Consider the following 22,707-nt stretch of genomic DNA (forward strand, 5'->3'; position numbering starts at 1 on the left):
TGAAAGATTATCTGTGGAATATTACTGCCTCAGCATTTGCCTAAGTGATCCAAGGAAACCACAGAAAAACTTGGACCAAGGCAGACGGACCCTGAATCGAACCGGCGTCCTCCCGAATGCTAAGCAATGGTCTAGACCTCTAGGCCATGCCGCTCTGTAGGCTGTTGGGACAGAACAGAAACTCAATAGATCTGATATTTGTCGTCAACTTCAAGAGCTGTTAGCCTATTATGGTGATGAATTTTGGTAACGAATAATAACTACTGACAAAACGTGGATTACTTTTTTCAATCCTGAGACCAAAACTCAATCGAAATAATGGCGCAAACCTGAAGAAGGACCTCCACTGAAGGCGCGTGCAGTTCCGTCTGTTGGAAAGGTAATGCTTAGTGTATTCTGGGATTGCGAAGGGATTATTTTTATGGATTATCTGGCGAAAGGTACTTCAATTAACGCAAAATATTATTCGAATTTAATACCCGAATCACTGTGACAGGTACTTGTCAAAAGACGAACTGGAAAGTTGCATAAGCGTTCGTTATTGCAACAGGATAATGCAAGACCACACACCGCAAGAAAAACGAAGGATGTTTTGAACAATTTACAATGGGAATTGCTTGCGCACCCACCTTATTCCCAGCATCTTGTTACCCAGTGATTATTATCTGTTCCCAGCTTTGAAAAAACCCTTAAGAGGTGTTCGATTTGAACGTTTAACTGACATAAAACATATAAATAGGAGGATTGAGGAGACACCGTAAAAGTTCATTGAGGACGGCTTAAAAAAATTAGTTTATCATTGGGATAAATGTATTCAGTTAAATGGAGAGTATGTTGAAAAACAACATTGTAATATTGACGAAAATTAGCAAAATAATAAAAATTATAGCTAATTTCCCAGAACATCCCTCGTACATCCAAATAATCTTATCGAAACTCCTTAAAGCTTATTATGATATACCATCAAGCAGAGCCACCACTTTTGACTCCATGCTTGAACTCTTGACACGTGTTTGCTAAGATGGTAACTCGCACTCACACCGCTAAAGGTCGTTTAGAATCCTATGGGCCAAGGCCTTGTGGCAGTAATGTTTCACAAATAATTTCATCGGTTTCTCCCCAACAACCACCACCACCGCCCATGTGTAGTTGGTGGTTCACCGGCATTTGTAGCTTCTTTTTTCTAATTAAATCTTCTTCTGCGTTCATGTATCCTATGTAATCGAGGATAAAGCATAAAGGAAACCCAAAATAGTCAACTACATCCTCGGAAGTCTATGAAACGCCAAATTCTATTAGCTTTTATCAAATTGTATTACCATTTAGAACGTTATTAAAAAATGCTTAAATAGTTTTCCTTAAAATCCGGACGAAATCAAGTCTGTTACACAGAATCAACTTGCTCGATAGTTTGTCGTGAATAACAGTTTTCGGTCTGATGCTCGGTAGCAGTGGTCGTTCATTGATTCGTTCTTGTATGGCGTCCGAAATAAGAGGTTGTTAGTTCGTATAAGTAGTAGTACAAAGCACAAAAGATCCAAGTTACTCACTCACATGAGTGATTCTCTTCTTCCCAAACACTGAATGACCGTTCAAGGTAAAACCGCTGAGTTGCGTTGTCGAAGGAAGAAAGAAGATCGTGTGGCATGCAGGTTCTTCACCGCGCCGCGCGTCAACAGAACGGCTCGGCCGACGAATGAAACAAACGAGAAAAGAAGAGGAGGCTGCTGTAACATTGTTGGCACTCATTGACGATATCTCTTCTCATAATAGTGACAATTGATTAACGATAGCGGTAAATTTACGCGGCTCTGAATTCTTCAGCAATGGAACGCGAATGATTACGTTGGCAAAGACGAAATGCACTCGCGGTCTCTACGGGAAATAACTCGCACAATAAACTCGTTTGGTAACAAACCGCCCTCACTACCCTCTTTTACCCCTTCCATGCCACAGAATATTAATTATGTATTAAAAACATCATGAGAATGAGTAAAGCCGAGACTTAACACGCAAGTCCAACACCAAGATCGGGATTGTATCAACAAAGCCAATACCAATACTGGGACAGTCTTGGTGTTGCTTTGGTCATCACTAGCACCTTCTGAATCGAAGGGAATCTCCTTTACATTTCCTTCCACCACCCCATCCAGTACGTGCCAACAGGTCGCACTTTACCAATCCAAATCCAAATGTACTAATTTAGAAATAGTATTTTCTCGATAGTTACATGGACATATAAGGAAATAAACAAATATTCACTAGAACAAATACAATGCTGTAAGATAGTTTAAGAACTTACGCCATCACAATGCCCTAATGTAAACGATCTTGGTGAAATATCTTTGTTCAGGGGTGTCAAGACGCGATAGCAGAATCCAGAGTTCACAACAACCTGGCTATGGACTTCCATGCCTTGGGAATCATAATCTTTTTTTACGTGTACGCATTATATCGATGGCCCGAAAGAGATACAATCAGGTAAGTCTAAGCTTTCAATAAAACCTTGTACTTTTTGGGTCATCACCATAAGGTCGTCAGTCCTAAGACTGGTTGAACACGCACCGCCACTCTTTCCTATCCTGAGCTAATCATCGCATTTCCCTAAAATTAAAACAACCTTAACTATTTGCTTTTTTCTTCTTGGGTATTTGATGAAATTGAAATTGATAAACAGATGATTGATACCTGTTATCAACTTCTTCGGCACGCCTTACTTGAGAGCTTGACCTTGTAGTGCTGGCTTCTTGGAGAGATAGTCTGAATTCGCCAGCGTGAGGGCGGAGGCGTGGTACATTCCTTTTATTTTTGGATATAATCTTATAAGGGCTCTGAAAAGACATACTAACACCCTCGTCATCCCTTTTGGGGATCATAGAACACCTCGAGCATAGGTGCTTACTTCACTTAAGCCTCAGCCAATTAACATTATTATAAGGATATGTGTAGGGATGTTTATGTTTCTGCTGGACGCCCTTGTGACTATATCACCGCAACACTACCGATACTTATTAATCCACTACTGTGTGTAATCTTATTTCTCTTTAAATATAATTCACCCCCCTGTACATTGCCACCCCAGGAGGATTACACTTTGGATACCTAAACGCTTTCTAGGTTTTTAATCATTTATGAATTTTGGATTTTGTATGAGTGTCAATTTCGTGGGGTGACACTGAGTATTTCTGAACCTAGTTATTGGCCCACATTTAAAGTAACTTTTCTATAGTTTGGTATCAAAAAAAAAAAGGAAAAGTTTTATGTTTATGTAGTTGTTATGTAATGGCAACTCTTAAATTACCATTTGGCCGATTGGTTGTGCTCGAAAATACACTTACGTGGAATAAAATGGTGCTGCCGCCGGCATTGTCGGAAAACAAACGGGTTATTTTAGAGTATTCCTTGGGCATTTCGAATATAAAATTCGGAATCCGAATCCGCAATGCGTAAACTTCTTAATAGCCGAATAAAAACCTAAAAATAGTTTGAATATAAATAGTTTACGTCTTTACGGTAAAGTAGATCATGGGGTTATTATTTAAGTACCTATCGAAAACCCGTTTGTTCGACGCATACGCAACTTTGATGTTTTGACGTTATTGGGATCTGCCCAATTATTAGGCGTTATTTGTTGTCGGAAAGTAACGCTTTCTAGAGAGACAAAATTATTTTGACTTCGCATTGAAAATTTAGTTTTGTTTTTAATCGATAGTAGCGATTGTAAACTAAACTAATGTGTTGAAATGTTATACCTACATACTACATCGAAAGAAAAATTATTCGGCTATTGACCTGGTCGTTTTAAAGACAGAAACTTTCTACATAATATGATTCTTAGATGTCATCACTGTATGCAAAGTTGTTTTGTGGGTTTTACTTCTTTAAAATATAAGTGGCTTGTAGGAGGAATATTCACGGTTATTATTCCCATTAGATCCGAGGTTGAGCCTCCGTTTGATCTTAAAAATAAATAAGTACACACCACTCATACGTACGAACATCAAAAGAATGACTGCTCCGGAGGACATTAAAGTTCAACGTAATTGTTACAATAGCCATTCGAATCTTATGGGCTGGTTTAATAAATAATTACTGGATATAAGGATCATTAATTTGGTAATTACAGGTGTAGCGGAAATAATTTTACCACTTACCACCCACTGTCTAAAGTGGAAAGATAAAAAGGCTGTTTTCCTAATATAAATGCCCAGTATATTCAATTAATTTGGTATAAAATAATCGTAATACAAATTGCACTCGAAATACTTGAAACATGAAGGCGAAGTTTTCGATTTATTAACCAAAAAATCTTATCATTATCATCCACAATGTCGCAGGTCCAATTTCCATTAAAAAAATGCCATTAAATTACCACTGATTGATGGTAATAAATGGAGAATTGCCAATGGGATTCCCATTCCCGAACTCAATGGGATGCTGAACTCAATGGAATTTCCATTGCGTTAAGCAATGGAAATCCCATTGCGTTCCATTGGAACTTCATCAGTATGCTTTTTTCCATAATCCATAATGTTTTGTTGAGAATTTGGTTCTTCAGGTACCTGAACCAAGGCACGTGCTTGGATGTCTGGCTCTTCATCATTGTGTTTAGATTTTTTTCACTTGCTTCTGATAAAACTACATCACTCTCACAGATGACTTCGGCCTCCTCTATATTCTGGCATGGTTCAAAATCATCAAACAATGCTTCTAATGTAGGCTTTTTCACTTGTCTAGGGGTTGTTTAATAAAAGGCTCCGGGTAGTTAAATACATATATAATAAACATAATAATGAATATAAACAGCAAACAACAAAACGAGTAACAAACAGGAACTAAATATATACAACTTATATACAATATTCAATGTATCGCATCTTCCAAAATACATACGTCTTCGTGTAATCACCATAAATACGTCTTCCGTCTTTTTTGAGCAAAAATGCTCAACGTCTAAATGAAATATACCGTTTTAATCAGACGTCTTACCACCTTGCTTATCTCTCACTCTACTGCCGTGGTGGTCCCTCACGTACCCCCAACATGCACGCATAGGTAAAACTAGATTATTGATTTTCCACCACCTAATTGGCAATATCACTACTCTTACACCTGAGCAAGCAAAAACTGTATCGAAAAAGGCTAATAGTATATGTGGCCAGGAATTATATTGTAAATTGAAACAATTATTTTTCCATTTATGCCAAATGGTTTTGAATGGAATTTACAAATTTTCCATTGATTCCCATTGAACTTCAATGGAAATTTTTCCTACGGGAAAGATTGGCTAAACACGTATTTGTACTATTTTTCTTCTTGAATCTTCATATTTCCTAAAAAGTTAAACATCTCACATTCTTCATTATTTGTGAATCGTTTCTAATGTATAATCTACCCCTGTTCACTCCTGTTTCTGGTATTAATATGCCTCTAACCATCAGCCCTTTTTGTCTCTTCATTCTATCTTCTCCTTATCTTAGTGATATCCAGTTTTCACAGAGTATTTCCAATATCTCACCATTCTCCTATGAGACCACATCTTCTTGCTCCAAGCAAAAATTTTTAACATTATTTTTAGAATTTGTTAACTACCCACCCGAAGATTTACTATGTATTTTATATAATAATCTCTCCTTAATACAGCCCCTCTTTGTTTTATTCTGATATTATCACTTAAGGCGTTTTGTTTAAAAAGTAATATTGGTCAAATAAACTTTAAATAGTATTTTCATCGTGATGATGACATGTCTTTGCAAGCGTTTGCATTAAGACATGATAACTCAATTAGGTTTTGTAATGTAATTCGTATATCTTTTAATGCAATAAAGTTTTTTGAGGTGATGAGAACGTTCTTAATTAATACGTGCTGGATTGTAAGATGACGAAAAGTCATCACATCAGACTTGACATTCGCTTTGTGGTGTAAAATTAATAATGCAATTAGCAGTGAAGGCTATCGGGGGTCACTATTTATTTAAAACAAAAAGTAAATAAAGCTGACAAAATTAATACTAATGAAAATTTAATTGTTCAATAAAAAATAATATTATAAGGACATATCTAATATATTGTAATTGGTAATTAATGGGTATTCTTTGTCATTGTGGTTACATTTATGTATACCTTTTGACACATAGTAACAGTTTTAATATAAAAAATGCGCTCATATGTGAGTAAAATTATCTGTTTCTGCTGCTTGTTCAATTTCAAGGTCAGCTGGTAACTTCTCCATTAACAAGTATTCACTATCATTTTACTTTAAAATCAGGCAAATAACATGTTTTTTCGAGACTAATTTATGTCTGAATTTATTGTGCAAGGTCAGCAATTTTACAAGTTTATGTATGCATGTACGTTCATTACGTTCCCTATTATGTAAAACCTACAATTTTCTGCGTACTTAGAAGGCAATTTTAATTTTATTTTTGCATTTTTGTAGTACTGCGTGGTATTATAATGGCTAAATAAACGGAAACTTAAGGGCTGTATTCTTATTAATGTATTAATTATATATCTTATTGCTACCTCCTTAGACTTCCAGCATCTCCAGTGAGGTTTTTGTTGATAGAATTTTGGATCATATTGGAGTGTCTTTTCAATTTGACACATTTTGTTTTAGCGAAGGGACCGAGGTATTATGACAACTTAGGGAGAGTAATTGTGACTGATAAAGCAAGTACTTTGAAACTTGTTCTAGTCACTTCATCCAACATGGATTGTCTTATTGTTACCTCTTTAGACTTCCTGCATCTCCAGTGAGGATTTCGTTAGTAAAATTTTGGAGAGTTTCTGGATCATATACATATTGTGGGGTCTTTTCAGTTCGACACATTTTTTCTTGGGAAGGGACTGTGTTATGGCAATACTTGGATAGAGAAATTGTGATTGATAACGCAAGTATCATGAAACTAATTCTAGTCACTACATCCAATACGAGTTGTCTTATTGTTACACCCTTAGACTTCTTGTATCTCCAGTGAGGATTTCGTTAGTAGAATTTTAGAAAGTTTCTGGATCATATACATATTGTGGGGTCTTTTCCGTTTGACACATCTTTTCAAGAGAAGGGACTAATGCGTTATGGTAATACTGGGATAGAGTAATTGCGACTGATAATGCAAGTACTATGAAACTTGTTCTAGCCACGGGTTGTCTTATCGTTACCTCCTTGACTTCCTGCGTCTGTAGCATTAAAACTTACTTCATTTTGGACACAAAGATAAAGTACTTAGATGTTAATTTCATCGTGTTGGTGTTGAATATACCCATTCGGCTAGATGCTAGTGTTAGGCCAAAACTTAGCCTTGGAATACATATACCAAAATTTGCTGAAACAGGTGCTTAAGGGCTGTAACAGTAACACCTAGTTGGTACCAAAATTTGATTTGATTATTAAAGGATTCTAAAAAGCGTATCCATGTCGTTCCAGTTTTGGGACATTTACTAAATTGTTCACAAAATTATTTTATGTTGGTAAGGTCAAACTAATATGGATATTATTAGCAGTGGTGCCAACCATGTCCTTTAGGTCTGAATTTTAGCTTAATACACTATTCTGGGCATATCTTCTGTGGTTCAGGGTTTCCTGAGGTTTCATTAGATCCTGTAGGAACGTACTGAAATAGGAATATCCCACAAACAATCCTTCACCCTTATTCTAACTTCGTCTTGTCTATCTCATTCTTTTCTCTCTTGACACTACAACCCATTCGCATGTTCCTTGAAAGAAGCTAATGAAGGTGTTACCGTGTTACCGCTTTGCACCACAGTGTAGGCCAATGGGACAGCCATCACTCGCCACCAACAGCTGGTGGGAATAAAATACCCTTTGATTTGGAGATGTCCCTGGTCTGAAATTTAACCTTGGAAAGTTTAACTTCAGCATTCTTTAGCAAATCCACTCGTAGATTTCTACAATACGTACAATTTAGCACATTGGTATTTATTAAAAGTAAAAGGTCATGCTATGTCTTATTTGTATTTTTCGATTTCGTAAATGGTGCCAAATATATTGAATAACATTTGTTGTTGCACTTAAAGTTGCCGATGGCTTCAGATTGTTACAATGTGCGGTTAAAAATGGGCTCTCATCGCCAGATGTGGAATCGTTACTTGTTTTAAAACGTAAAAGCGGATGTAAAATCAAACTAACCCATTAAACAAGTTTACGTCTGTCTGCTTGAATTTGACTAAATATTTATTCGACGCTCCAAATAAAATTAGATCGGGCTGCATTTTCATAATAATATATGTAACGTGTACTCATCACATTTACACCAATTGTAAGTAGTGTATCTACAATGTTTTGTATCTATTGTACCTGTAATTTATAAGGGCTAAGCTGTGAGTAGAAAGCTGAGTACCAATGTCAAGTCTGATGCTGCTCACCTGTGGCAACATCCTCAGTGGCGATTGTGTTTGATTGACTGAAGGAGCAAAACAATTTGTGTAGAAGATCTCCATGGACCACAGAAAATCAGCCCATAATTCAATAAACTCAACTTGTTTAATCGAGTATTAACCGTGATAGATTATAAGTAAATGTGACGACAATTTTCTTTACTATATTACCTTTCTGACTGTTTCCTATCTGTATTTATTTTTATTACAGATGATGACAGTAATCCTTCCAATGTCAAGATCTGGTATCCTTCTAGACTTTACACTTTTGTGCATTGAATCTGCGTCTGTAAGGGTAAGTGATTTCAATTGTCTTCTAGGTACTACAGACGTTTTTGTCATCGAATGTACAATTGGAGTAATTTCTTTTATTTAAATTGCGCTCCAACGTGATGTTATCTAACATATTAATCAGTAAATTTGAAATATTACACTGTTGGCAGAAAATACGGTAAAGGTCTAGATGATGGCACCCAACCCCGAAGTGAGTGGGGGTGGGGGGATAGAAAGAGGAGGTCTCCCCCACCACTGTACCATAAAAAGTTCGTGGCGGTCTCACCGCCATAAAAAGTTATGGAGGTTCAAAGTTAATAAATATGCCAATTTTTATACATTTCTAGGCATGTAAATATTTATATAGTCATTCTTAAACAATATTCAAAGGTAAAACTAATGAAAAATACATAAANCTTTGGCGGTTGTTGTAGAACAAACAGAATAGCTCAAAACCCCAACGCCAAAACACGACACTGTAGTTGTCCGAAGCACTTTTCTGTAACAAAGTTACCTTCTTCAGGGACTGAAGTAAACTATTTTATTGAATTTTATTTGAATTATAGTGTATGAAAATTGTCAAAATAATCAACTTTCAACCACCATAACTTTTTATGGGGGTGAGACCGCCACGAACTTTTTATGGTACAGTGGTAGGGGAGACCTCCTCTTTCGATCCCACCCACCCCCACCCCCGAAGACCTAGACCTTTACCGAAAATATCTAGATGGCGATATACTGTTTGTAGTATTATGTTATTTATTGATTTTGGAACTGTTAATGCGATATACTGATAATAGCAGATCCTTCGCCGATTGGATTTATTGGCATTTGAAAGCATTATTAGCATCCTGTTAACGATCGATTGTCTGTAACTGTATATTTATTTATTTATTTATATACAGTCATGTAATGCGCATATAAAGTGGTGTTGATGCGATGTCGCGCTTCGCTTTTCAATTCCAACAATGCAGGCTATTTTATATTTATTCATTTAGTATTATGATGTGGCAACGTACCTATTCGTTTAACAAGTGCTAAGAAGCATAGGAAGTAATAACGGGTCCGCCTTCGTCTTTCTTGGCTCTACTTAGAGACTTAGGCACAAGCATACATGTACACGCATACGCACATAAAGATTAAATAAATGAACAAGAAAGAGAGCAACAACAGTATCGTCGTGATTTACGCTGTTCATTTGTATAATTCAAGAGGAGAGCACCGAGCACCAGTGTTACAAATGAATGCTTTTGTACTGTGGAAGAAACTAAAATGAAACTTCTCCTCCAATAACTCTTATAAAAATCGTCCTGATATAATCCAAAATGAAGGATGCGTTGCTTTCTTTTTCTATTGTATGGGATTCTTCGAATATTTTTGGGTTATCTGTAGATATATTTGAAGTATCTTCAATAATCGCTAAATAAAATCTTTTCTGACTTCATCATCATGAGGTCGTCAGTCAGAAAATTGCATGGAAACTCATCTTTACTCCTTCCTGTCAATATCGAATTGTTGTAATCTCAGGAAGTCATAGGGTCACCGTACGGGTGACCAAAACGTCTGTGGATAATAATTCTTAAAATTTATTATGAGACACTTCAGTCTTCAGAGTTAGCAACGGATTGGCTGCTTTCGTTCAATCTTTCTAGTCGTGGATTCACCCGTTAGTAGATATTGCATTGCATCGACAAGATTTACTAGTGATTTTCTCATAATCTTCTTCTGGCGTTTAAGATTGGAAATACCATGAAGGTCGCTTTATACAACACTTCCCTAGGCTTCCGGCATCCCCAGTGAAGATTTTATTAGCAGAATTTTGAAAATTTTATGGATATATTGTGGTGCCATTTCAATTTGACACATTTTTTTCTAAGCAAAAGACTGAGGTGTTATGGCAACACTTCGGTAGAGTGACTGATAATGATGATGCTTTAGGCACGTCGTCCAACACGGGTTGTCTTATTGCTACCTCTTTAAGCTTCCAGCATCTCCAGTGAGGATTTTGTTGATAGAGTTTTGGATAATGTGGTAGTGTCTTTTCAATTTGACACATTTTTTTCTAGCGAAGGGACCGAGGGGTTTTGACAACACTTAGGGAGAGTAATTGTGATTGATAATCCAAGTACCATGAAACTCGTTCTAACCACTTAGAGTTCCTGCATCTCCAGTGAAGATTTCGTTAGTAGAATTTTGGAATGTGTCTGGATCATGTACCTATTGTGGTGTCTTTTCAGTTTGAAACATTTCTTCTCGGGAAGGTACTGAAGTGTTAGTGAATTTTGGAAAGTTTCTGGTTCATGTATTGTGGTGTCTTTTCAGTTTGACACATTTTTTTCTAGCGAAGGGACTGAGGGGTTTTGACAACACTTAGGGAGAGTAATTGTGATTGATAATCCAAGTACCATGAAACTCGTTCTAGCCACTTAGACTTCCTGCATCTCCAGTGAAGATTTCGTTAGTAGAATTTTGGAATGTGTCTGGATCATGTACCTATTATGGTGTCTTTTCAGTTTGACACATTTCTTCTCGGGAAGGGACTGAAGTGTTAGTGAATTTTGGAATGTTTCTGGTTCATATACTGTGGTGTCTTTTCAGTTTGACACATTTTTTCTTGGGAAGGGGCTGAAGTGTTATGGCAATACTTGGATAGAGTAATTGTGACTGATTTTTCATTTTGTTCTCTAGTACAGATGACATGTGTGCGTGGATTACTTGGAAACGGTCAGTTGATGGTGTATAAAAGTGGATAATATAGTCGAATGCGTTTCGAGGCTGCTGAATGCGACCTCCTCGGCTTCGCTCCGGTCGTCGCGTCGCGTCGGTTTCCTTCTATTTGTTTGTCGTCGTTGGTTGTTGCTCTGCTTGCTGTTCTCAAGTCTTCGGGAAAGGAATTGTGTCGTGTCGCCCGAACAAGTCAAACGCAGCAAGTAGCAAAACGAAGACACCGACACCGCCACTGCCACCGGCTAACTGGTTTCGCAACAACCCCAGCGGTTTACATTCCTACTTGTGCACTACCGTACAAGTGAACGAGATTTGTTTTTTTGAGCGCGCGTGAGCTCAAACAACGACGACGAATTACGTAAGTGAGAGCGAGCCAACAAACTATGGTCGCAGACCGCGATGACGACGGCGATGGTGATTGTACTCTTTAGTTGATGCATGCGTTTAAACTACATACCTGCATATCTACACTTTAAACCGTTTCTCATGTCTGATATTGTTCACCTAACAACGAATAAACTAACGATCCGTTTAGGGGCAATTACCTTGGAAGAATATTTTATTTTAATAATGATGTTAGAGTGGTTGGTAATGAAGTTGTAAAACAGAAAGAAGAAGTAGGTCTAAGAAGATGCTGGAACTTCTGCAGTGGTTGGGTGTATTGGTTATAGTAGCTCACATTGTTTAGCAGATACCCCTTTAAAAGGTTTTTTTGGAATTAAATTGAATAAACAGCGTTCAGTTACTATTAGTGGTACAGCATGTTTGAGGAATTCTGGGAAAATTAGCTATTATTTTTCGGTAAAAGATCGTCGAAAGCATGTTTGAGGAATTCTGGGAAAATTAGCTATTATTTTTCGGTGAAAGATCGTCGAAAGCATGTTTGAGGAATTCTGGGAAAATTAGCTATTATTTTTCGGTGAAAGATCGTCGAAAGCATGTTTGAGGAATTCTGGGAAAATTAGCTATTATTTTTCGGTAAAAGATCGTCGAATGTAATGCCCTTCTTCATTTTGCGCCTATACACCATCGTCGCAGTGGAGCAGTGGATAATCATAAAATGCTTCAGCTCCAGAACTCTACACATTTACCTAATGGTTATTTTGGTACTTACTATGATCAAAGTAATATGGGCATGTACCCTGTATATGCAGATTTTAACTTAACTGACCCATAGTAACCTCTTTCTTCCAATTCAGTAATTATAGTCATTCTTATCCATGGAGCCAAGTGTGAGACAGCTCCCACTGACTGTAGTACATAATACCTAACTGGCCAACCTTGACCTGATGGACTGTAATATTTGGTAGGTGTTCTTATGGGTAGGTAGGTGTGCTTTTGTACACATACCTATACCGATTATGTATCGGTTAGTATCGATTATCATGGCGATGGCGCACCTGGCGTTCTTCTTTCAATTAGCAGATATTAGCATGTCAGATTCGTATATGGTACGAATTAGTTGAAAAGAAAAAACTGACTCCATATCGTCAGTTGATATTTTTGAGATTTAATGACATAAATTTATTAACAAAATAATTTATTTTATCTACAAACATCACTCCTGATATACTTGTGCAAAATTCTTTATATGGATTATTGAACAAAGCCACATGACACAAACATGGGCTCTCTTTCGGAAATTCGTATCATTCCCTCTACACCAAATGGGATTATAAAGCTACAAATTTAGAGGGGTTGGAGCGCTGCTTTCAACTCAGCTAATTGTTTTCTATTAAAGTCCCCAATTGAAAAATTATTTGTATCAAGCATTGGTAGATTACTTTAAGAGTAGTGGTTAATAAATATATAATATAAAAGTGGAAATACATTTAATATTCACTACAAATTACCTCAAATTAATGGAGAAAAATTGTTTTTGCTGTCACACTCTCGCCTGGAATTGAACCCGAGACCAAACCCTATTAATTTGAGGTTATTTGATGCGGTTCAAAATAATAGTTCGACGAATCGCTGTTGCCACCTCTCGTAGGTTCTGGGTTCGATTCCCGGCGAGGGTGTGACAGCATTAACAGCTTTTTCTCATTAATTTAAGGTAATTTGTAGTAGAGTAAAATTAAATGAATTTTCACCGTTAATATTGATAGATTAGTTTGATTCTATGAAGGATTTCAAAATATATATGAGTCAACATTTACAGAACATTTAACGATAAACTGAATTCTTGACACAAATTCTGTTAATTGATGGCTAGATCACAACTATCCAGATAATACTTCGAAAGACATAAAACGTACGTATGTGTGGATGCAGTAATTCCTTGCACATTTCTTATTGGTTAGTATTTATTGACCTGTTTAATATTTACTAGAAATGCATTTTTTTCCATTATATTGCTGTTTTGTACAATACGTTTTGAGGTCAGGCCGCTACGGGTGAGTGAAAACTTTTTTCTAGTTCAAGGCTTCCTGACGAAAACATCAATAAAGAAAACGAGATGAGCAATGTTCTGAAGGAAACGAAAACAAAGGATTTTTACTAAACAAATGTTAAATTGTAATGAGCAACCTTCCTTTCTGTGTACCTGATGTTGAAATATTTTAAACTACAGACACTATTAAAGTTTCTCTTACACTATTCTGTTTAAATATGTATAATGTTAATGAATCGTTAAAACCGTTAAACTATCATTAATAGTATTTAATTTACTACGAATATCAAAAATGTTTCTTTTATGACTCTTAAGGTCTATTTTCGATGCTAGAAACCTAGTATTCATGCATTTATTGAATACGCTATTATAAATCAAGTGGCACGTTCATTGCTCGTTTTCTGCTCATTCTGAAAACATTCAGAGGAATGACAAAATGACATAGGTGGTCACGAATTTCTTAAATAAAAGTTTACTAAAGCAGATATATTATATACAAATTCGAGCTCATTTTCGACTCATTCTAAAAACATTTACACAAATGAAAAGTTAATTAGGTAAGGTTGATAGGTTAAGCGGTATGTCTCTAAATAGTTTGCACATTTTGCACTCATTTTCGACTTATTCTAAAAACATTCACAGGAATGAAAAGTCATTTAGGTGATTTCGACTTTTTCTAAAAACATCTACATGAATACAGAGTCATTTAGGTAAGGTTAATAAGTTAAGCGAAAAAGTTTGACCAATTCACACTCATTTTCGGCTCATTCTAAAAACATTCACACGAATGAAAAGTCAATTAGGTAAGGTTGATAAGTTAAGCGGCATGTTTCCAAATAGTTTGTACATTTCGCGCTCATTTTCGGCTCATTCTAAAAACATTCACAGGAATGAAAAGTCATTCAAGTGATTTCGACTTATTCTAAAAACATTTACACGAATGCAGAGTCATTTAGGTAAGGTTAATAAGTTAAGCGGTATGCTTCGAAAAATTTTGACCAATTCACACTCATTTTCGACTCATTCTAAAAACATTCACACAAATGAAAAGTCAATTAGGTAAGGTTGACAGGTTAAGTGACATGTTTCTAATAAGTTTACATATTTCGCGCTCATTTTCGGCTCATTCTAAAAACATTCACACAATTGAAAAGTGAATTAAGTAAAGTTGATAAGTTAAGCGACATGTTTCCGAATAGTTTGTACATTTCGCGCTCTTTTTCTACTCATTCTAAAAACATTCACAGGAATAAAAAGTCATTCAGGAGATTTTCGACTTATTCTGAAAACATTTACATGAATGCAGAGTCATTCCGGTAAGGTTAATAAGTGAAGCGGTATGCTTCGAAAAATTTTGATCAATTCACACTCATTTTCGACTCATTCTAAAAACATTCACACAAATGAAAAGTGAATTAAGTAAGGTTGATAAGTTAAGCGACATGTTTCCAATAAGTTTGCATATTTCGCGCTCATTTTCGGCTCATTCTATAAACATTCACAGGAATGAAAAGTCATTCAGGTGATTTCGACTTATTTTAAAAACATTTACACGAATGCAGAGTCATTTAGGTACGGTTAATAAGTTAAGCGGTATGCTTCAAAAAATTTTGACCAATTCACACTCATTTTCGGCTCATTCTAAAAACATTCACACAAATGAAAAGTGAATTAAGTAAGGTTGATAAGTTAAGCGACATGTTTCTAATAAGTTTGCATATTTCGCGCTCATTTTCGGCTCATTCTAAAAACATTTACACAAATGAAAAGTGAATTAAGTAAGGTTGATAAGTTAAGCGACATGTTTCCAATAAGTTTGCATATTTCGCGCTCATTTTCGGCTCATTCTAAAAACATTTACACAAATGAAAAGTCAATTAGATAAGGTTGATAGGTTAAGCGGCGTTAAGTTAAGTTTGAAGAATGAGAAAATCACTTAAATAATTACGGTTTTTCTCAATAACTGTTAATAAATCATGTTATCGACTAGCTCCCCTAATTGAGTTCATTCTAAAAACATTTTATTTGTTAAATTTGAAGCGCATAATGATATTAGCCTATTTAGTACCTACATAATTTAGCTGATCTTGCATTTTATACATCGGTCGTTCATAAATTAATTAGCGTTGGCATTATTATTAACGTCTGTTATCTTTATCGTTAAGCGATAAAGAGTTTGTTTTTTGTTTTTGTTGACCGCATCGTTTGGTACTTCCTCAACCGTTTAGTCCTTTTGTCTTCATTATCGATCGCTATTGTTCGATCGCGCCGTAAAAAATCTGATACTTAAATAATTAGCAGGGTTTATTGTCACAGTGTCCATTATAGATTAACAATGGGCAAAGATCAGCTCTTTAATCTTTCCTTAACATGCCACCCACTGACAAAAGGTTAATGAATTTGTTGGCTAATGTTTAATATAACGGAAGATGTGTTCGATCGTAACAATACTGTCGACATTTTTTTCATAACAATATTTTAATGAAAAAATCTTGAGTACTGCTTACCAAGGGAAATGTTGAATAAAATAAAATGAATTGAATTGGAGTATCTGTACGTCATCATCATCATAAGGTCGTCAGTCCTAAGACTGATTGGACACGCAGCTCCACTTCTGAGCTAATCTTCGCATTTCCCTAAAACCAGAACAACCCATATCCTTAACTATTTGCGAACAGTAATCTAATCTAAGTCAACCTCTACCCCTTATAACTACCGTTTCTACCTCTAATATGTCTCTGACTAGACCTTCATGCCTTCATTGATTATATAGAAGGAAAATTTCTCTTATAATGGAAACGTGTAAATTCAATATATTATGCTTTGAAGGTATTTTCTTTAGGCTGGGTTCGGTTTTGACAGAAAAAAAAACAGTTATTACTGTTATCGTTACAATAAATGTATTGCCTTTCCTTCATGGTATCTTCTGCGATGTTGAAAAGGTTTAATCTAACCAACTTGGGTCATGATTGGGCTAGGCCAGAGTTGGGCAAAGTCGACCCTTCTGACTCCTGCGTACTCCTCAGGTATAGCTCCTGCGAGTGCGAGTGAGATGATTCTTTCCCTTTCTTATTCCTTCCATTTCGTAGGTAAGTCCCCTCTTCCGTAGCCAAGTGCCACCCAAAGTGGATATTGCGACCGTAGTCCGGCATGCTACCCCTGAGCTACGGGACGATCATAAGAAAATTTTCATATGCTTTGTATGCCTACGGGATGGAGGGACTTGCTGGAGGCGTGGAAGGGAAAATAAAAATATAGGTCATTATTGCTTACTCACTCGTGCTCATTGAAGGATACGAAGTGACCCAAACTATCCTTATGTAGCGGCTCCTGTAGAGACAAAGTTTGCCCACCTCTAAGCTAGGCCATCTTAGTTTCTATCTCAATATTTAGTTTTTTACCTCCATCGTCTGCCTCTCCACCTCTCTACCTCTCAAATCCAAACACTCATTTAGTGTTGTAACCTCTCCTATCCCAGATCCACTTGTATAAGTACATATTACCAATTCGATCTTTTATTACTACCCCTAACCCCTCCACATCTCTGCCCCTAACACTTGTTTAGTGTTTTAGAAGATCATTCCCATTCCCCCGTCCCTTTGTTATCCTTTTTCGAGAAGAGATCCCATCATCTGCCAATCTCAGTATAACGTGTAAAATTATGATCTGTATACGTCTGTAATGCATCCAGATCGAAGGTGGCCAGGGCTTAAATTGTTTATTTCCAGCGTAGGAATCATTTTTTACACTTTTTCTTGTATAGCTTTCTTTATTTTGGTACTTCTTTTCATCTACTTTTAATAAGTGTATGAAGTGAGGTGTCTGACTCCAGAAAAATTCCTTGCGTATACAATGACAAACTAATGAGAATTAACAACAGAAAGTAACCTGGTTAACTAGACCTTACCAAAAAGTACAGCTATATGATCTCTTCAGTACCATACACAGTTTATACCAAAAATTAACGGATTCTATTGTATTCCTTTCTCATTCGCAAACAAGTTTTGTCTGTACATGATCAAGGTTAACGTACTGCGAAATTTTAACTAATACGTTTTCCTTCTAATTCTTCTTTCACATACATATCTGTCTGTTTGTCAATTCTAGCAATTCTAATGGTAGAAAGAGTTCATGAAAAAAAAAAGGAACACAATCAGTTAAAACACAAAACAAATTGATGTGTTTCAATAGCAGCACAGGGGAAGTCAAATCTATATATATAAAAGAAAGTCGTGTTAGTTACTTCACTTATAACTCAAGAACGGCTGAACCAATTTGGCTGAAAATTGATGGGGAGGTATCTTACAACCGGGAGAAGGACATAGGATACTTTTTATCACTTTCCACGAGAAAAATGTGGTATATGTAAACGCAACTGACATGGAATGACAAAACGAAATTGACAGCAAAACAAAAAATTTATCAGTCAAAACATCAGTCTAGCCTTTCATTTGTTAAGATTGCATGTTTGTTTTTGGTTCGATTTACTTGAAATTGATTAAAAAATTCAATCTCTGTTGGGGGGGATGAGTGGTGAAGAGGAGTTGCAATGTTTAAATGGAACATATATTATTTGTGATCAGATTTACTTGAAACTTTGTTTTAATGGTCTCTCATTTAATTTCTGAAAGATCTATCTCGACAATTTAAAAAAGGGAAAGGTGTTGCAATTTTTGCTTGGGACATACTTTATTTATGGTTGAATTTACTTGAAACTTGGTATATATGCTGTTTGATATTATTATGACAGTAAATAAAAAATAGTTCCTATTCTAGTTAAGTATAAAAGTGGACGTCAGTCAGTTTTCAGACTGTGGTCCCTAGGGGTGAACTTTCTTCTATTAGTTTGAATATTCCTTACAGCAATCTCCCACTCTATCGTTGTTTTATAATCTATTCAAATCATAAGTGAATAATGTAAACGTGTTTTTAATATTTTAAATATAAAATGCTCGCGCTTGTCAATCGTAAATTTAAAACTTGGCGCCATCAATGATTAAAAGCTTAGGAGTTAGAAAAACTTCAACAATTGTTTGGTATGTAAGGTGTTCACATCCGTAACCTCCTACACCATTGAATACAAGGATAAATAAATATTGATTATGGGTATACATGTATATGGACATATAATAACTGTGGAAGGCTGTTGCACCCATTGAGCGAAAAAAAAAGTAATTAACAAAGCTACCGTACGACAGGCCACCAGGATCAGTTAGTTAGTTAGTTATTTAACCGACTAACTATACGATATTAAATTGTTTTAATAAGTGGGCAGTCTACAACTGTCAACACGTGTGTAAACAAGATGGCCGACTAGATAACGCGTGCTGGCCACACCTTCCACAAACATAAATCAGTGGACATTAACAAGATTATACTACGAACGTGAGGCACCCCGACTGTAATTAACATGCATTTATTTATAGTAACCTCGCACTTTATGGTTTTTATGTGAGTTAATAATAAAATGAAAAGGAATGTGCAATGTCTCTAATTAAATTAACATGTAATACCAGGAGATTAAGTACTTGATTGGCGTAATGTGATTTTATTATTGTAACGATTCTGTTTGCATAAATGTGTTCCCGTATAGTTTGACGTATCAGTAGGTCGATAAGGGACACAAAGCAGCCCAGTACCTATATCGAGATCTACGTTTGACATGTTTGTACATTTTTAAGTTTTATTTCATATTCCGAAGAAATGTCCTACTTTTAAGGAATAATTCAAAGGCATAACTTAAAAAAAACATAAAGAATCTTCTTGTACTATATCTACAGTCTCTACTTTGTTCCTGTATAAAAACATACCCCGTCCCACCTATTATCCGAACATGCTATTGTAAAATTTATCTATATTCCGAAGAATTGTCCTTTGTCTCATTTATCAGGAGAATCATCCTGATAAGACTTAAAAAGAAACATTAGGAACATGTATTTTCTATATTTACATCTTGTTTCTATATTTATCCATATTCCGAAGAATTGTCCTATGTGACACTTTTAAGAAATCATTGCGAGGCAACCTAAGAAAACATAAGGAATTTTCATCTTGTACGTCTTCATCCTGTTCCTGTATAGAAACGTACCCCGTCCTACCTGTTATCCGAACAGGCTCTAGTAAAATTTATTCATATTCCGAATAATTACCATGTACTCCTCTCTTAAATAATCATCCTGACAATACAAGATACTTCATCTTCTATATCTTCATCTTCTATATCTACCCCCATGTTCCTGCATAGGAATGTACCCCGTCCCACCTATTATCCGAGCATGCTATTGTAAAATTTATTTATATTCCGAAGAATTGTCTTTTGTCTCATTTATAAGGAGAATCATCCTGACGAAACATGTATTTTCTATATTTACACCCTGTTTCTATATAGAAACGCACCCCGTCCCACCTGTTATCCGAACATGCTGTTGTAAAGTTTATCCATATTCCGAAGAATTGTCCTATGTGATACTGTTAAGAAACCATTGCGATGTAACTTAAAAAGACATAAGGAATTTTCATCTTGTACGTCTACACCCTTTTCCTGTATAGAAACGTACCCCAAGTAGGACGTTATCCGAACATGCTGTAGTAAAATTTATCCATATTCGGAATAATTATCGTATACTCCACTCTTAAATAATTATGCTGACAAGACAAGCATAAGGATACTTCATCTTCTTTATCTACCATATTTTGAACGTAGTCCGTCCCACCTATTATCCGAGTATGCTATTGTAAAATGTATCCATATTCCGAAGAATTGTCTTATGTATGATTCATAAGGAAACTAATCCTGACGAGACTTCTATATCTACACCCTGTTTCTACATAAAAACGAACCTACCAATTATCCATATTCCGAGGAATTGTCCCATGTGCCACTCTTAAGGAATGATTCCGAAGTAACCTAAAAAAACATAAGGAAATTTCATCTTACATATGTACACTCTGTTCCTACATGGAAACGTACCTTGTCCCACCTATTATCCGAATATGGTACTCTAAAATTTATCCATATTCCGAAGAATTATACTGTCTTTCTTTTAAAGAATCACCGTGACCTATCTTCAAAGGACATAAGGAACTTTTATTATCTAACATCTACACCCTGTTTCTGTCCCACCTATTATCCGAACATTCTACTGTAAAACTTATAAATATTCCGAATAATTGCCCTATGTCTCTTCAGGAATTATTTTGTGTACAGTATTTTAAATAAATTAGTGAGCTTTCAAGCTTATGAAGTTTATTTAACTGATGTTATGAATGTCCGGAATGTAATTACTCGTTTAAGAACTACAATATAATAAACTACATAAAACATTGAACTATTATTTAAAAGTTAAGAATGTTAGAATTGATTGCTATTGTTTTTTTTATTTTAATTGTAAAATCTCATTGTAAAGCGGGTACAAAACAGGTTGCGTTTTTTGAATGAATGTTACGATTGCAAAAATTATGCATTAAATTATTATTATGCAAAAAGCCGGTTTGTTTCACACATATTATTTTTATGCATATTAGCATAGACGCTAATTAAAACTAGTCGCGCGTAAAAGAAAGAGTTGAAATTAAAGGACAGTAATGAGCGTGTTGCTCCTGCTTTTGAACGTTCGATGCGGTAACTTATTATTGTGAGCAATTATTTAATCAAATATTTGCAGAGTGAATTTTCCACCTGAACTCAGACGTCAGACGTCAGGTCGCTCGGTAGTAAAGTAGAAGGACGTTGCATGCAGGATTTACATACGCAGGTAAAAAAGTTGCGACCTCATAGAGACCTAGATACGGACAACGTTGAAATTCACAAACAATAATTGCACGATCATAGCGACTTAACGAGACTAGTGGCCAATGAAAACAAAACAGAAAAAGAACAGGTCTGGAGGTCACTGAGAAGGATCGATTTCGAAGCAATTTCTGCTTTCGAAATTGTCCGTTGTGTCTCAATTTACTGTTTACTGTCACGTTTAATATTGTATACACTTTTTTCACCGTCAGTGAGACAATTTACATTATTCATAAAAATTTCACTGGGGGCTGTTTTCGTGTGTTTTCCGAAAAATATTAAACAGCAGGGGTGACGTATTGACTAAACAGTACTGTATGAAAATGAATAAAAGTAAAACAAAAATACTGGTATGTAAGGGAAGAAAAAGTAGGAAGAAAAGAGCAAATATAAAGATAGGAGACGAAAAATTAGAAGTGGCTTATTTTAGGTATCTAGGAAGTCAAATAAGTCAGGACTAGTAGGGATATAAAGGACGATGGCCACGGCGCAAACCAAAGGTTAGAAGCATTCGAAATGTAGTGTTACAGGCGAATGATGAGGATACCGTGGATAGAGAAGGTTAGAAATGAAGAGGTGTTAGAAAGAATAGGAGAACAGAGGACTCATTGGAAGCCAATAAGGAATAGGCGAGATAGGACACCTTCTCAGGCATGAAGATCTAGTCAGAGACATATTAGAGGCAGAAACGGAAGTTAGGAGGGGTAGAGGTAGACCTAGAATATGGATTGTTCTAGTTTTAGGGAAATGTGAAGATTAACTTAGGATAGAAAAGAGTGGAAATGTTTAAACCATTGCTTAGCATCCGGGAGGACGCCGGTTCGATTCCGCGTCCGTCTGCCTTGGTCCAAGTTTTTCTGTGGTTTCCTTGGATCACTTAGGCAAATGCTGAGGCAATAATATTCCACAGATAATCTTTCATTCTCTTCTGTCTTCATTTCGTCCGTCTCAACTTTCTCAACAGAACCACCACCCACCCATTCCCACGATTCCTAAAAACAGGCTGAAGAGGGCCTTCCGACCTACCTTCCGGCATCGTCCGGAGGGACTGCCCGCATACCAGCATTACTAGCTGATGGGAATGAAACACCCAAAAGTTTTTCTTTTTTTTTTGGAGATGTATGTC

The 22,707-nt window shown here is 36.0% G+C and overlaps 1 long non-coding RNA gene across 2 annotated transcripts in view; it reads left to right on the top strand.

The window, feature by feature from the left end:
- Nucleotides 1–22,707, top strand: part of LOC108743410 — a 175,588-nt gene that overhangs the window by 106,589 nt on the left and 46,292 nt on the right. For both annotated transcript variants that reach the window (XR_001938821.1, XR_001938819.1), the window contains exon 3: nt 8,612–8,695. This is a non-coding gene — a long non-coding RNA (uncharacterized LOC108743410). The remainder of the gene's footprint in view (nt 1–8,611; nt 8,696–22,707) is intronic.

Source organism: Agrilus planipennis, unplaced genomic scaffold (genome assembly GCF_000699045.2).
Source record: "Agrilus planipennis isolate EAB-ADULT unplaced genomic scaffold, Apla_2.0 scaffold19, whole genome shotgun sequence".
Lineage (NCBI taxonomy): Eukaryota > Metazoa > Arthropoda > Insecta > Coleoptera > Buprestidae > Agrilus > Agrilus planipennis.